General features: G+C 44.0%; 1 protein-coding gene across 1 annotated transcript in view; it reads right to left on the bottom strand.

Moving 5' to 3' along the window:
- MANEAL (mannosidase endo-alpha like) overlaps positions 1 to 5,969 on the bottom strand; it is a 78,665-nt gene extending 72,696 nt beyond the window's left edge. The window contains exon 1 of the mRNA XM_056557096.1: positions 5,722 to 5,969. The gene's annotated coding sequence lies outside the window, so the exon portion shown is untranslated. The remainder of the gene's footprint in view (positions 1 to 5,721) is intronic.
- Positions 5,970 to 14,912: the final 8,943 nt, after the last annotated feature.

The following is a 14,912-nucleotide window of genomic DNA, read 5'->3' as shown; positions in this document are numbered from 1 at the left end:
AAGGGCGTGTTCATTGACCTCCCTGAGCATTAGCCAGCGCACAGTGTGGCAATGCCGGGGCTCGGTACGGGAGATTGCAGGGGATACGTTTATTTCACTGTAGGTCTCCTTTAAGTTATAATGAATAAAGACATTTACCTACATAGACATATCAGAAGACCTCACAGGCCATTTTTAAAGTTTAACTATAGTAAAATACCAAACCATGTTACAATTTTTCGCCTTCTAATATTTTGTCCAGCTGCTAAGGAATCCAGAAATTGTTAGGCATAAGAAGTCTTCCTTACAAGTTATTGTACATATAATAATAATGACAACTCATGCCCAGTATTCCTGTGGTATCATCTGTTTCATCCCAGCTCTTCTGCAATAATTCATATTATTACTGAGGCTGGGTCCAGTAACCACTACTCAGACCACCAGAAAAGCGCATGCTCTTCTGTGTAAGAGGAAGTGATTTGGAAGTGGTGCAAGGTAGTGAAAATATGGGAAAGGTGTACATTTCTTGACCACATAAATCATATTTTTAGAATTATAAATATTCTGAACAAAATACACTTTGAAATGAAGGTAAAATGTAAAGACAAGCATGCAAACAAATGAAAAATCAAATCTATGGGTAGTCGGGACACATTCATCTAATAAGAAAGGCATTTCATTTCTCATTTTCAATACAAAAGGTGGCCACGCATGCATGGACTTAGGATAGGCTGTGGTGTGCAGAAGACAGCAGTAATAGCACTATTTAGACCTAAGGCTTTTACTACAAAACTGTCATTCTTGTAGATCACAATGCCAAAGCTGACAGGAAGCCTTTTCACTTCACTTACATTCCTTAAATCTGATTGTTTTCTACAATCTAAGCTGTGAAAGTGGGAGTATGGCTTTCAATCACTGATGCTTTCCCACAAGGATTATGGGTTATATGCCCCTGCAAGTACCATAATGTACACATATGACATGGAGTATTACGGCAAAGCAAATCTTGATATATAAAACACACACATAGATACTTGGGGATATTTATTTAAGTCAGAGTAGGTGCACTGATGTCATACACAGGATTAGATGGATTAGTTGGAGTTTACATAAACCAAACTGATTACATTTCATTTCAGAACACCACTTTGTATGATTTCTTCTCTGTTACTTTTTGAAGACTTTTTGCACCAGTGCAACTTTTGTGCGACTTTTTGAAACTGCTTAGTAAGACAGGTCTTGGCTGTATGTTTTTGGTGCGAGTGAGATCATAACCCAAAGGGCTGTAGGGAATTGTATTTTACAGCACAGCAAAGCATGCAAGGAAGCTACAATGGGTAGGGTGGCTGTGTGGAAGGAAGAAAAGTGACCTCACACTTACAAACAAGGGATCCTCGGACTTGTATCTGGAAGGAGGGGACTCCAACAGGAAATAGCCAGTTCAAAAAAAGAAAGCAGCAGCGTTACGGTGGACTCACAACATAGCCATTAAGCCCCAAGACAAGCACGGGTCCTTTCTAAGCATGTCCATTACTGTCTGGCAGGTAAGTAACCCCTTTAAATAAATAACTGCATCGCTATATGAACATTGAATCTATAATGGAACATGTGGATGTAACCCTGAGAGTCAGTCAAAATGTCATATGATGATCTCTGTGGTTTCATTTATGATAATACTAATCCATAAAATGGATTGCAGACCTTACCCCTCTGCACACCTGACAATAATAACTGATTTTAACCATACGGCTACTATCCAGACTGATCCCCTACCCCAACCCCCTCCTCTAATTGACTGTTATTCCATACTTTCTTTGCTAACCATAACCATACATGAAACTCCCCTGCTGGGCCCAGTCAAAGCCTCCACAATTCATCAATCATTGTTGTTAATTTTAAGGCTGGTTCTATGTATGGTATTAGTCCGTTTTTATTTTTCATTCCTCATTCTTCTCCCAAAAAGGGACAAAAAGAAAAGATCAAAAGGGATCCCATGATCAAGCAGGGGCAAAATATGGAAGACAGGAAAACTACCGTAACCAAATCACTGGCCAATAAACTGGATTATCCTAACCCCCTCGAAATTAACAGTGCATGAAACAAACCTCTTAAAAAAGACTCTCATTCTTTCCATAAAACAACCATAATACCTTTATCCTTGTTTTAAAACTACACTTATACAGCTGCAAGCTCAGTTTACATAGGCAGGCTGCTGGTCCCCCTATTAGATATTCCTCCACTCAACAGATCTACAAGTCCAACCTCCACCTAACTTCTATCAAGCTCAGAATCATGGCAGCGTCAGTCATACCTTCCACTCTCTTGTGGCAACTGAATTTAATACCATTGACTTATCCCCCACAACCATACCGGGAATGCAAAAACCGCAATGGGAACCTTCACCATAATACCAACCTTGTTATGTGTTCAGATATGGGGGGGGGGGGGGGTATTGTAATACAAGACCATGATAAGTGTCTAAGGGAGCACTTAACATCTTGGTAGATTAAAAAAAAGTATCTAGAGATTTTTCTATATCAAGAAAATCCATAGGAAGCTTATTTACTATGCATACTCATTATCTATTCTTGAGAAAAATGAGAGAAAAATGAGAAAAAGTTTCCCCATCACCAAAAATCCATCTGTCTCTTTTTTCTATATCCTCCCTAAAATCTGCAAGACCCTTACAACCCCCTAAGGCATAGGAGGTCAGCACTGCAATGGGAACAAGGGTGGCATCAAGTTTTGCAAATCCATTCATAGGTAGATCTATATATATGGTCTTGCCATGCTCACATGAGGTTCCACCACCAATTTGTTTATGACCTTTTATAGATTTGAAAAGGGACAAAAGATACGGCCATCAGTTATGTTACCAGTCTAATTCTAAATAACTTGGGCATCACCTTAAATATTAATAAAGGAGATATATAATGCAGAAAAACGTATCCCCTATACAAAGATAGCGATAGCGAGGTCTCCGACCACTGGGACCCCCTGCAATCTCCTGCATGGGACTCTGGCTCTCCCTGGGAACGGGGCTTGTCGACCCCACACAAATAAGCAGCCAACACACCCCTCCATGTATCTCTATGGTAGAGCCTGTAAATAGCCAAAGGGCTCTCCCATAAAATTCATGGAGGGGGCATGCCGACCACTGCTTTGTGCGGGGATCGACATGGTCGCGTGCAGGAGATTGCTGGTAGTCCCAGCGGTCGGACAGGGGATACGTTTTTCTGAATGATATATCTACTTTAAATTACAAAAAATAAAAAATGTTAAAGCCAAAGATTTAAATAGTCATCTGAATTATTAGAATTTTTTTTTTTTAAAGCTGGCACATAACCCAAAGTTTTCCATATGTAACAAGAGCAATAACACAAACCCATTATCACCTTTAGAAGAGTACAGTGCAAGCAAACCACCAAGGCATTACACTAAAATAATAGAATAATTATACCTTTTACCATATTACACATGTTTTGACCATTTCTTACAAGCCTTCTATGTCACTTTGGTTATTCATGTAGCCACAGGAAGGGGTGGTCCTTCACATAGAACACATTTAATGTTTAATCTGTTCCCAATCCCCCCCAATTTTTTTTTTTTTACATTTTCTTCCACCTCATAACTTTTTTCCCCCACTAACAGAGTTGCATTAGGGCTTATTTTATGAAGGAAAAATTGTTGGCACCCTTTACTTCTACCAAATAATGCATTACAAAGTCAGAAAAAATAATATTTTCAAAGTTCACATATGGTAAATCTGATATGCATTTATTCTATGGGTCAGTTCGATCCCAATTATACCAAATTTGGATCATTTTTGTTTTGTTCTACTAAAAAAAAATTTTTTTTTAAAATCTGACCCATGAAGTAAATTTATGCAGTGGGTCGGGAAGGGGTTAAAGCACAACTGTCATGAACTTGGGGCTATATAACCAACACACAGCCTTTGTACTGTGTGCAGATTGTGTCTACAGAATTAGTACCTTAGTTCTCTCTGCTTTTATCACCCCCCAAAAAAATTTTTGATAGCAGCCGCACGGTCAGATAGGTGTGGAGCAAGGTTTGCTATGCCCCGCCGCCGACACGCTTATCCCCTGTACCGCGCATGGGGGTAGGGCTGGGCATTATACCGGTTCATACCGAAATTTTTGTGCATGAATTTTAACCCATAACGCAATACCGGTTTGGCCCTTCCCCCTCGGGCGCTGACACTCTATACCAGTGGTCTTCAACCTGCGGACCTCCAGATGTTGCAAAACTACAACTCCCTGCATGCCCGGACAGCCGATGGCTTTTTGGGAGTTGTAGTTTTGAAACATCTGGAGGTCCGCAGGTTGAAGACTACTGCTCTATACTGTGCGGTATCCCTATGCCTGGGCTGCAAAAAAGAAACAAAATAAACTTTAACTTACCTCCCGTTGGTCCGGTACCGGCCTCACTTGCTTCCTGGGGACGGGAGCCGTCAGCCATCACTGGCCGCAGCGATCTCCCTCCTCGGCCGGTGATAGGCTGAGCCCACTGTCATGTAAGAAGCCGGCTTCTTACATGACAGTGGGCTCAGCCTATCACCGGCTGAGGCGGAACATCGCTGCAGCCTTGTGATAGGCTGACGGCTGTCCGACGTTCACGTCCCCAGTGTAAGGCCAATGTTTGTGCGTTAAAGTTTATTTTGTTTACCTTCTGCAGCCCGGGCATAGGGATACCGCACAGTATAGAGTGTCAGCGTCAGCGGCTGCAACAATCAGGACGAGGAGGGCAGCACTTGCGGGTGATGTGAGTATTTTCCCCGATGGGGGCAGCGCTGGTCTGATAATTAATTGGGGGAGGGGGGGGAGGAAATACCGTTATATACAGTGGAACCGTGATACACACATTTGGTCATACCGCCCAGCCCTACATGGGGGATAAGCGAAGATGCGCATGCGCTGGAACCTGTGTGTCACTCACACAGCGGTCCCAGCGCTGACGTACAGGGGATAGGCGTGTCGGCGGCGGGGCATAGCGAACCTTGCGCCACGCCTATCTGACTATGTGTGACGGCTATCAAAAACATTTTTTGGGGGGGGTGATAAAAGCAGAGAGAACTAAGGTAAAAACACTACTATAGACACAATCTGCACACAGTACAAAGGCTGTTTGTAGGTTATATAGCCCCAAGTTCATGACAGTTGCGCTTCAAAGCCATTTTTAAATGGCAGTACAGTATTTTTATCTATTTGTAAGCTAAAGCCTGAGAAACAGAGAAAAGGTATAATGGCAAAATGTCCATTTCTTCTTTGCTACAGACTTGTAGTTTTGGCTTACTAACACTGGAATAAAGCACGCTGTCTGAAGGTGGCCTTGCCATTCCTTTGCGCTATGTACTTCATGACAAAAGGTCTAGTGTAGTCCTAAAACATATTGCTTGAAACTATACACAGAAATAACAAAAAAAACATGTTATATAGTGAAATCTCTGACCTCCAAAAAATAGCAAGGGGGTGGTCTGCATCATAAATGTAGAGAAAAAAAATAAGGAGGTGGTCTTCCCAAATAGGTGGTCTTTATATACCTACCATCCATCAAAGTAATTTGACCCCCCACTCTTTTCAAGCAATAACATTTGGTTGGTAAGGGTTAACCAGCTACTGTGGTTGAAGTGTTACAATGTGAATGGTGTAAACATATAACCATCATAGCAAATATATTGAAGAAATAAGTGAGAAATGTGGGGGTCTTATAGGCTGTACCTACCTTATAGGGGGATGAAGATACAGAGCTAGCCAAGTCAACCTAAAGGCTGCAGGATGGAGATGGTGTCCATTGTGTCCAGGAGGGTTGCAGCTTTCCTGTCAGCCAGGAGATGCTAGTCATGGTGAGGACTGGTCTGTAGTCCCTTCTGCAGAGCCCATTGTGGTGTGTAGGATGAGGGAGGCAGCTGATACTACACTACTCCTCATCACACATCATCCTCTGTCCATCCAGCACAATGCATTTACAAGAAAATGGCCGGCACCTACCACCACTCCCACAGGGTGGACACCAACAGGTGCACGTGTATATACTCATATACTATGAATTATTTACAGTCACTCCATGCTGTGTAGGTTTACATTATAATGTATGCAACTATTATTCTGTGAGTCATAGCGTTATGTGGGGAAAGGAAAGAAGTATTAGAATATATAAGCTCCTGAACACCCCTACATTCAGCCAATGGAACAGCCCTTGCTAGCTCTCCGCAGTGTGAACAGAAGGCAGCTTTATGTGGGCTTTGTGCTCGGGTAGAACTTGCCTAGTGGGCTTCTGGGGTCCACATATGTGGAGGTGATGTCAGGGACATTTCCCTACATCATTATCTCCTCAGATGATGTATCCAGCAGCTGTTCAGTGCTGCCATCGTGTATCTATGCCAGTGTTTCCCAACCAGGGTGCCTCCTGATGTTGCAAAACTACAACTCCCAGCATGCCCGGACAGCCGAAGGCTGTCCGGGCATGCTGGGAGTTGAAGTTTTGCAACACCTAGAAGCACCCTGGTTGGAAAACACTGATCTATGCACTGTGAAACCTCTCCAAAAGACCACCTATTTGAGAAGACCAACTCTATTGCCAGACCGATTTTATGTGATGGAATTTTGATCCACCATACATTTTTTTTATAGGTGCCATTTTCTTTGAGAAGACCACCCCCATAGGAGACCACTTTCCAATAATAATAACTATTTCTGTATATAGGACCATCATATAACGCAGCATTTTACAATTCTGAGGGTAAAAATAAAGACAAATATCAGGCATCGCAATATTACACACTAACGGTAGGATGACACGTAGCGCATACGCAGCATAATTTGCGCTGCGGATGCGCTGATGACTGTCCCCAGAGTGAGCTCCCTGCTGTGCCCGTGTGCCCTGCTTGTAGCAGCAATCCACCTCTACAAGTTGGCACACAGGGATTTGCAAGTTTGTGATAAAATGCGCGTGCATGCACAGTTTACAGTTTACAGATATCGTGGTCGCTCCCCCTGCTCCTTGAGCTTTGCCGAGAGCGGCCGCGATGTCTGAGAGTAAACTGCACAAGCGTGCACAGTCTACTACAGACCATGGCCCTCATTTACTATTCTAAACCCGACCTCTTTTGTCGGGTTTTTTTGTCGCATCTTTGTCTGCGCCATGTCGCAGACATCGTGCGCCAGTCTGCGACACTATGCGACATTTTTTCCCGACGGACCCGATGTGGATTCTCCCAAACCCGAAAAAGGGGCGTTACCCGACATTTCTGAGCTTTACCACGTATTTATAAAGGTTTCCAACCCGAATTTGTTGTATTGTTGTGGATTTTTTCCCGACAGCTCAGAGGAGTTGGAAACCAAAACCAACAAAACCCACGTGCGACAAACAGGATGCGACATAATAATAAATACCAGGGGAAAAAAGCAGTCGGGTAAGAAAGCAACATAGACTTACAACCCGATTTTCTTAGTAAATGAGGGCCCATGTGTGACTTGTAACAGCTGATTGCTGAAAGGCAGGACACAGGCACAGCAGGGAGCTCACTATAGAAACAGTCATTGGTGCATCCGCAGCGTTAAATATGCTGTGGATGCGATACGTGTTACCCTACCCTAAATATTTAAACGGGAGGAGGAAGAGCACTCTTGAGTATAGCTTACAATCTATAAGGGATAGCATTAAAGGGGTAATCCACTGGCCAGCGTTCGGAAGTAAATGTTCCGAACGCTCTTTTCGCACTGTGGGGGTCATGCACCTCGTGATGTCACTGCGACATCCCCTTAATGCGAGTCTATGGGAGGGGGCGTGACGGCCGTCACCTCCCTCCCATAGATTTGCATTGAGGGGGCGTGGCCATGTCGTCACAAGGAGCGTGGTCGACCCCCGCAGCACGAAAAAAGTGTTCGGAACATTTACTTCCGAAAGCTGGCCAGTGGAGTACCCTTTTAAGGCAGAAAGTGCAACTTTGAGTGGTCTTCTCAAAATGGTTTTACCGTAACTAAAGGCATAGCTATTAACCCTTCATGACCCTTAACGTACCAGTACACCATGGTTCGGGTGAGGGGAACCTGGTGCTGGCCTGTGAGTCGGTTTTACGTAATAACCGGCAGATTTCCACTGCTAACAGCCGATATCTGTCAGTAATGATGGAAATCGAAAATTGCTCTGATGTTCTTCATTTAAATGGTTAAGTGGGCACTGTCAGATCCAAAAACCTTTTATATGTTGTTACTGATAAAAATTAAAGACCTTTTGTAACATGGTTGTTTGAATATTTTTTTATATTTAATTTAAGAAAACTGCTCCTGAAAATCCCACCACTATGGGTCCCTATACCTACTGGGACACTAACCAGTCCTGCAACAGCATCAGGCTTGTCCACTAGTCATGGACAAGAGATGACTCACAGACAAGGCTGCATGAGCAGACCACCTCCTACCACCACAAGGGATGGACACGCCCACTTCCTCTGAGAGGATTTCCAACACTGTGAGCTAATGAAAAGAGAGGTGATAGAGGCATAAAAATGTATGCACATGGTATAATCTGATATATATATATATATATATATATATATATATATATATAGTAAAGATCTGAGAGTGGCACTGTGCAGGATTTAATCCCAGGATCAGTCCTATGTAAGACCAGACCAACACGTCCCAAGAAATTTAGTTCCAAAAATGAACAGGGCGGCACTCCAGCGATCCAATATAAAAAGTATTTATTCACCCAGAATGTGAAGCAACGTTTTGACCTACTCAATGAGGTCTTTTTCAAGCATGCTTGAAAAAGACCTCATTGAGTAGGTCAAAACGTCGCTTCACATTTTGGGTGAATAAATATTTTTTATATTGGATCGCTGGAGTGCCGCCCTGTTAATTTTTGGAACTATATGTTTGAAGGCTAATTCATTAGCCTGCATTTGTGGGAGGGGCGGGGATTCCCTATAAGAACCCGCGGCCGTACCTGTTTCTGACGCCGCGGGTTCGTCACGTGATGGGAGGTCAGCTGACCGGAAGCTGTTTCCAGCGGTGGGGTACGGGTAAGTGGTCCGGGGCTAGCCTGGGTGGCGGCGTTTCTGCACAGCCTCCTCTCCGGAGGTAAGCCAGAGTCCAGGGGTGTACCCTCGGCCAGGCCCCGGCCCCAGTTTCAGCAACAGGGGGACATGCGTCCCACGTGGCTAGTTCTCTTCTCCCGGCCGGTCAGGTACGGCAGTGCACAGCGAGTCTCCACCGGCAGTGGGACCCGTGACGGGGGCATGCTGCTGTAATCTGGGGATGGCAGCATGAGTCCTCGCTTCCCCACAAACCCCCGTGGCAGTACGGAACCTGCATTTCTATTGCCGGGTCGGTGCTGTCGCCTCGGGTTTTCTGCCTAGGGACTGGCCCCTGCTTGTTGTATCATCATACAGGCTTATCATCATACCCCCGGTGCCTGTCATTACATTACAGTAGGGGTTAATTATATGCCAGCACGCTCTCTGACTGCTCCGCTCTGCACATTACAGTAAGGGGTTTATTAGATGCCAGCACGCTCTCTGACTGCTCCGCTCTGCACATTACAGTAGGGGTTAATTATATTCCAGCACGCTCTCTGACTGCTCCGCTCTGCACATTACAGTAAGGGGTTTATTAGATGCCAGCACGCTCTCTGACTGCTCCGCTCTGCACATTACAGAAGGGGTTAATTAGATGCCAGCACGCTCTCTGACTGCTCCGCTCTGCACATTACAGTAAGGGGTTTATTAGATGCCAGCACGCTCTCTGACTGCTCCGCTCTGCACATTACAGTAGGGGTTAATTATATTCCAGCACGCTCTCTGACTGCTCCACTCTGCACATTACAGTAAAGGGTTAATTATATGCCAGCACGCTCTCTGACTGCTCCGCTCTGCACATTACAGTAGAGGTTAATTATATGCCAGCACGCTCTCTGACTGCTCCACTCTGCACATTACAGTAAGGGGTTAATTATATGTCAAAATGCTCTCTGACTGCTCTGCACATTACAGTAGGGGTTAATTATATGCCAGCACGCTCTCTGGCTGTTCCGTTCTGCATATTACGGTAGGGGTTAATTATATGCCAGCATGCTCTCTGACTGCTCCGCTCTGCATATTACAGTAGGGGTTAATTATATGCCAGCACGCTCTCTGGCTGTTCCACTCTGCACATTACAGTAGGGGTTAATCATTGCAGTAAGCAGTCAAATTATATGCCGGCACGCTCTCTAGCTGCTCTGCACATTACTGTAAGGGGTTAATTATATGCCAGCACACTTTCTGGCTGCTCCGCTCTGCACATTACAGTAAGGGGTTAATTATATGCCGGCACGCTCTCTGGCTGCTCCACTCATTACTGTAAGGGGTTAATTATATGCCGGCACGCTTCCTGGCTGCTCCGCTCTGTCCATACACATTGCAGGGGCTTTGTTACATACATGCAGAGAATGCATGGCTACGTTATGAAAGTTGTGTGATATATGTGTTCTCTTTACAGGTATAAATAAAAATAATAAAAAGAAAAAGGGGGGGGGGTTCTTCTAGGTATCAGATGATCAAGCACATCATATATGCACTTAATTATTCATGTCAGGGTGTTTAGGTAGGTTCAGCTTTAGCATTTTTACGTATTGGGTGTGTTTTATGTCTAGCATCCTTCTGCCACCCATGTACAGATATAATTATGCGGAACTTATAAAAAATAATAAAAAATCATTAAAATAAAAATGGTGTTTGTGTGAAATTTAGATTAGTTATTTTCTTTAGGTGCTACGGTCCCCATTTAGGCTTTTAACTGATCCTCCGTGACAAACACTTCGTCAGCAAGGTTGGTCCATGGTAGTTGAAGGGTCACTCAAGGGTACGTGTATATTGTCCTCACGCTTGCAGGATATATACTGTACACACGTTCGTAGGGTTTATACTGTATTCACGCTCGCATGGTTTATACTGTACTCACGCTCGTGGGATTTGTACTGTACTCACGCTCGCAGGATTTATACTGTACACACGTTCATAGGTTTTTACAGTATACACGCTCGTAGGATTTATTTTGTTCATACGCTCAGAGGGTTTATACTGTACACTCGCTGGTAGTATACAATACAGAAATGTGGGTGCACTACTGTGGTAGATGTATACAATGACATTGGCTAATCCCTCAACACTGATGTTAAAATTGAGACATTCGCCAATGTATCCTTATATTAAGGACATACCAGAGCCCGCACACCAACGCCAAGGTTTCTCAGATGGCACGGGACCTAACGCTAACCTACCTGTGCGTAATAAGCAAAAACCAGGGGCCAGTGGGCAATTACAGCAGCACTAGGTCGACATGTAGCCTGCTCCCAGTTCCCTCCAGCGTGACTAAGCACACATACAATGGAAGTGGGGGAGAGAGGCTACAAGCCCCACCCAAGTTGGCTGATATAGGTGCATGGCCTCACAGGTGCAACCCTAATGCTGCCTGGAAAATGTTCAAGGCGCATTAACATATGGAGTTTACACACCTCCACGTATAAATTTACAAACAACAACAAAAAACGTGGTCTCAAATGGCTGGAGGTGCTCAAGTCCAAATGCAGTTGTGCATATATACTGGGGGAGCAGATCCTGCCCTTGTAGTCCGTTGCTAGGGGCGATCCCCAGCATAAAAATGCATACAATGGAGGATGCCTGCAGTGGACTACAAGTGCCACAATAGAATCCTACACCAGATAAACGGTGTGGATGTGTAACAATTAGAATACAATACAGAAATGTGGGTGCACTACTGTGGTAGATGTATACAATGACATTGGCTAATCCCTCAACACTGATGTTAAAATTGAGACATTCGCCAGTGTATCCTTATATTAAGGACACACCAGAGCCCGCACACCAACGCCAAGGTTTCTCAGATGGCACGGGACCTAACGCTAACCTACCTGTGCGTAATATGCAAAAACCAGGGGCCAGTGTTGAGGGATTAGCCAATGTCATTGTATACATCTACCACAGTAGTGCACCCACATTTCTGTATTGTATTCTAATTGTTACACATCCACACCGTTTATCTGGTGTAGGATTCTATTGTGGCACTTGTAGTCCACTGCAGGCATCCTCCATTGTATGCATTTTTATGCTGGGGATCGCCCCTAGCAACGGACTACAAGGGCAGGATCTGCTCCCCCAGTATATATGCACAACTGCATTTGGGGTTGAGCACCTCCAGCCATTTGAGACCACGTTTTTTGTTGTTGTTACTCGCTGGTAGTATTTATAATGTACACACGCTCGTAGGATTTATATTGTACATACGTTCAGAGGGTTTATACTGTACACTCGCTGGTAGTATTTATACTGTACACATGCTCGTAGGATTTATATTGTACATACGCTCAGAGGGTTTATATGGTACACTTGCTGGTAGTATTCATACTTTACACACGCTCGTAGGATTCATATTGTACATAAGCTCGTAGGATTTATACAGTATACACGCTCGTTGGATTCATACAGTATACTCGCTCATAGGATTTATACAGTATACATGCTCGTAGGATTAAAACAGTATACTCGCTTGTAGGATTTATACGGTATACACGCTCGCAGGTTTATACTGTACATATGCTCAGATGGTTTATACTGTACACTCGCTGGTAGTATTTATACTGTACACACGCTTGTAGGTTTCATGTCGTACATACGCTCATAGGAATTATACTGTACATAACACACTCACATATATACGCTCATAGATTCATGTTGTACTTATGCTTGTAATTTATTTATGCTGGTATTAATTACAGTATACTGTTCTTACGCTTGTGTTATACATTACATCTGCTTGTTACTTTGATACTGTGAATAAGTGTTTATTGCCATGGGCGTTCGTTCATATAGTTCGTTTGTATATATACGCACACGTAGTTCATTTGGTCTATCCGCTCAGGGTTTTATGCTAATGTCAGTTCATTTAGTTCTCACACGTTATAGTGTTTACAGTGCCCTTTTGTAAATTCATTGTAGTGTCTGCAGTGCATATAGTTGCATAGCATTGGGGCTCATGCGTTCCTCACTTTAGTATTTATACAGCTGTTGCGGTCGGGGCATCATACCTACCATGTCAGCAGGGGGTGGTACTCAGTAGTTTTTTCTGACACGTATTCAGAGTTACAGCCTCACGACCCATATGTGGTTTATACCACACGCCTGCAGGGAGATACATGGTGTAGTTGCTGTTATTGACGCGTTTTCAGAACAACAATAATACGACACATAGGTGGTGTATACCCATTATACCTACCACGTCTGCAGGGGGGTACATTGCATAGTTGTTGTTACTGACACGTCTTCAGAACAATGATAACACGACACATAGGCGGTGTATACCCATTATACCTGCCATGGCCGCAATAAAAAAAATATATATATATAAATAAATAAATACAAAAAGAAAAAAAGGAAAATTCGCTTCAGATCAGTGCTTTCTAGTTATTGTACAGTAGGACAGACATCATATGTATAAATTCATGTGTTGTATCATACATCAGTGCTTCATGCAATTATATAATTGTACTGGGCATATGTGTGGAAAAGTTGCTCTGTACATCTGCTCATATACAGTGGTCCCTCAACATACGATGGTAATCCGTTCCAAATGAACCATCGTTTGTTGAAACCATCGTATGTTGAGGGATCAGTGCAATGTAAAGTATAGGAAGCTGTACTCACCTGTCCCCGCCACTCCGGACCCGTCACCGCTGCCCTGGATGTCACCTTCCATCGCTGTTGCCGCGTTCCGTGGTCTCCCCGACGTTCTGGACGTCTCTGCTTCCCCGGGATCCTCGCTCTCCGCCGCCGTCCTCACGTCACTACGCACGCACGCCGTTCCTATTGGATGACCGGACGGCGTGCGCTCGACGTGATAACGATGATGGAGGGCGCCGGTGATGGAGGGGATCGTAAAGATGACGCTCCGGAGCCCCAAGGACAGGTAGGAGACAATAACTGGAGCACACGGGGCACCGTAAACGGCTATCCGGCAGCAGCTGAAGCAGTCTGTGCTGCCGGATAGCCATTTATGCGATGATCCCGACATACAAAAGCATGATGCTGCCTTCAACATGCTATGGTCTCTGAGAGGCCATCGCATGTTGAAATTATTGTATGTCGGGGCCATTGTAGGTCGGGGGTCACTGTAGTTTGTTCAGTGCATATGCTCGCTCATACAGTTTATTCTAGCCATACGTTTAGTTTGTTCGGTGCACGCACTAAAAGTTTTGTACATATGCCTATATAGTTTTTGTCTGTGTATACAGTCGTGGGTTGTTTGAGCATACGGTCGTAGTGTTAGTGAGGTACATATGGCCTTGATGGTTATGCCGGGCTCACGTTCATGCTGTCATGGTCTGCATATGGGTCAAGGAGTCATGCTAGACATACATTTAGATTGTTCATTTTCGGTATACATTCATAGGTTTATTAGGCACATACGTTTCTTGATGTCTTGCTGTGCATGTTATGGTGTTAAACCATACACCCATGTCTTTGACACTGCGCAGGTTTTTATGGCATTGGGCGAATCTGTTCACGGATAATTCATCACCATTTTTGTAAATATTGAGTTGTGCATACGTGAATAGCTGGGGTTCGGTTTATTACTTGCCAAATCGACAGGTCTAGCATGGTTACGACTTGTTTCAGCTTTTAAATTCGGCTAGACCAGTCACGTTTACAGGTCAGCCCGGATACAACCTGTAAACATGACTTCAGGTTAGCGACAATGTGATCATATACGTTGTGTTATTCAGCTGTTGGGTTATGCACAGGGATATAGCTTTACTTTTCCATTGTGAATTGACACGTCTATAGGTCAATCATGGTTACAACCTGTTTAGACTTTAGGTTTACGTCAATACTAGTAGTCATACATGTTGGTTGA

This window comes from Hyla sarda, chromosome 2, assembly GCF_029499605.1.
Source record: "Hyla sarda isolate aHylSar1 chromosome 2, aHylSar1.hap1, whole genome shotgun sequence".
Classification (NCBI taxonomy): domain Eukaryota; kingdom Metazoa; phylum Chordata; class Amphibia; order Anura; family Hylidae; genus Hyla; species Hyla sarda.
The sequence above is the reverse complement of the archived record's forward strand: the minus strand, read 5'-3'. Positions and strand labels throughout refer to the sequence as shown.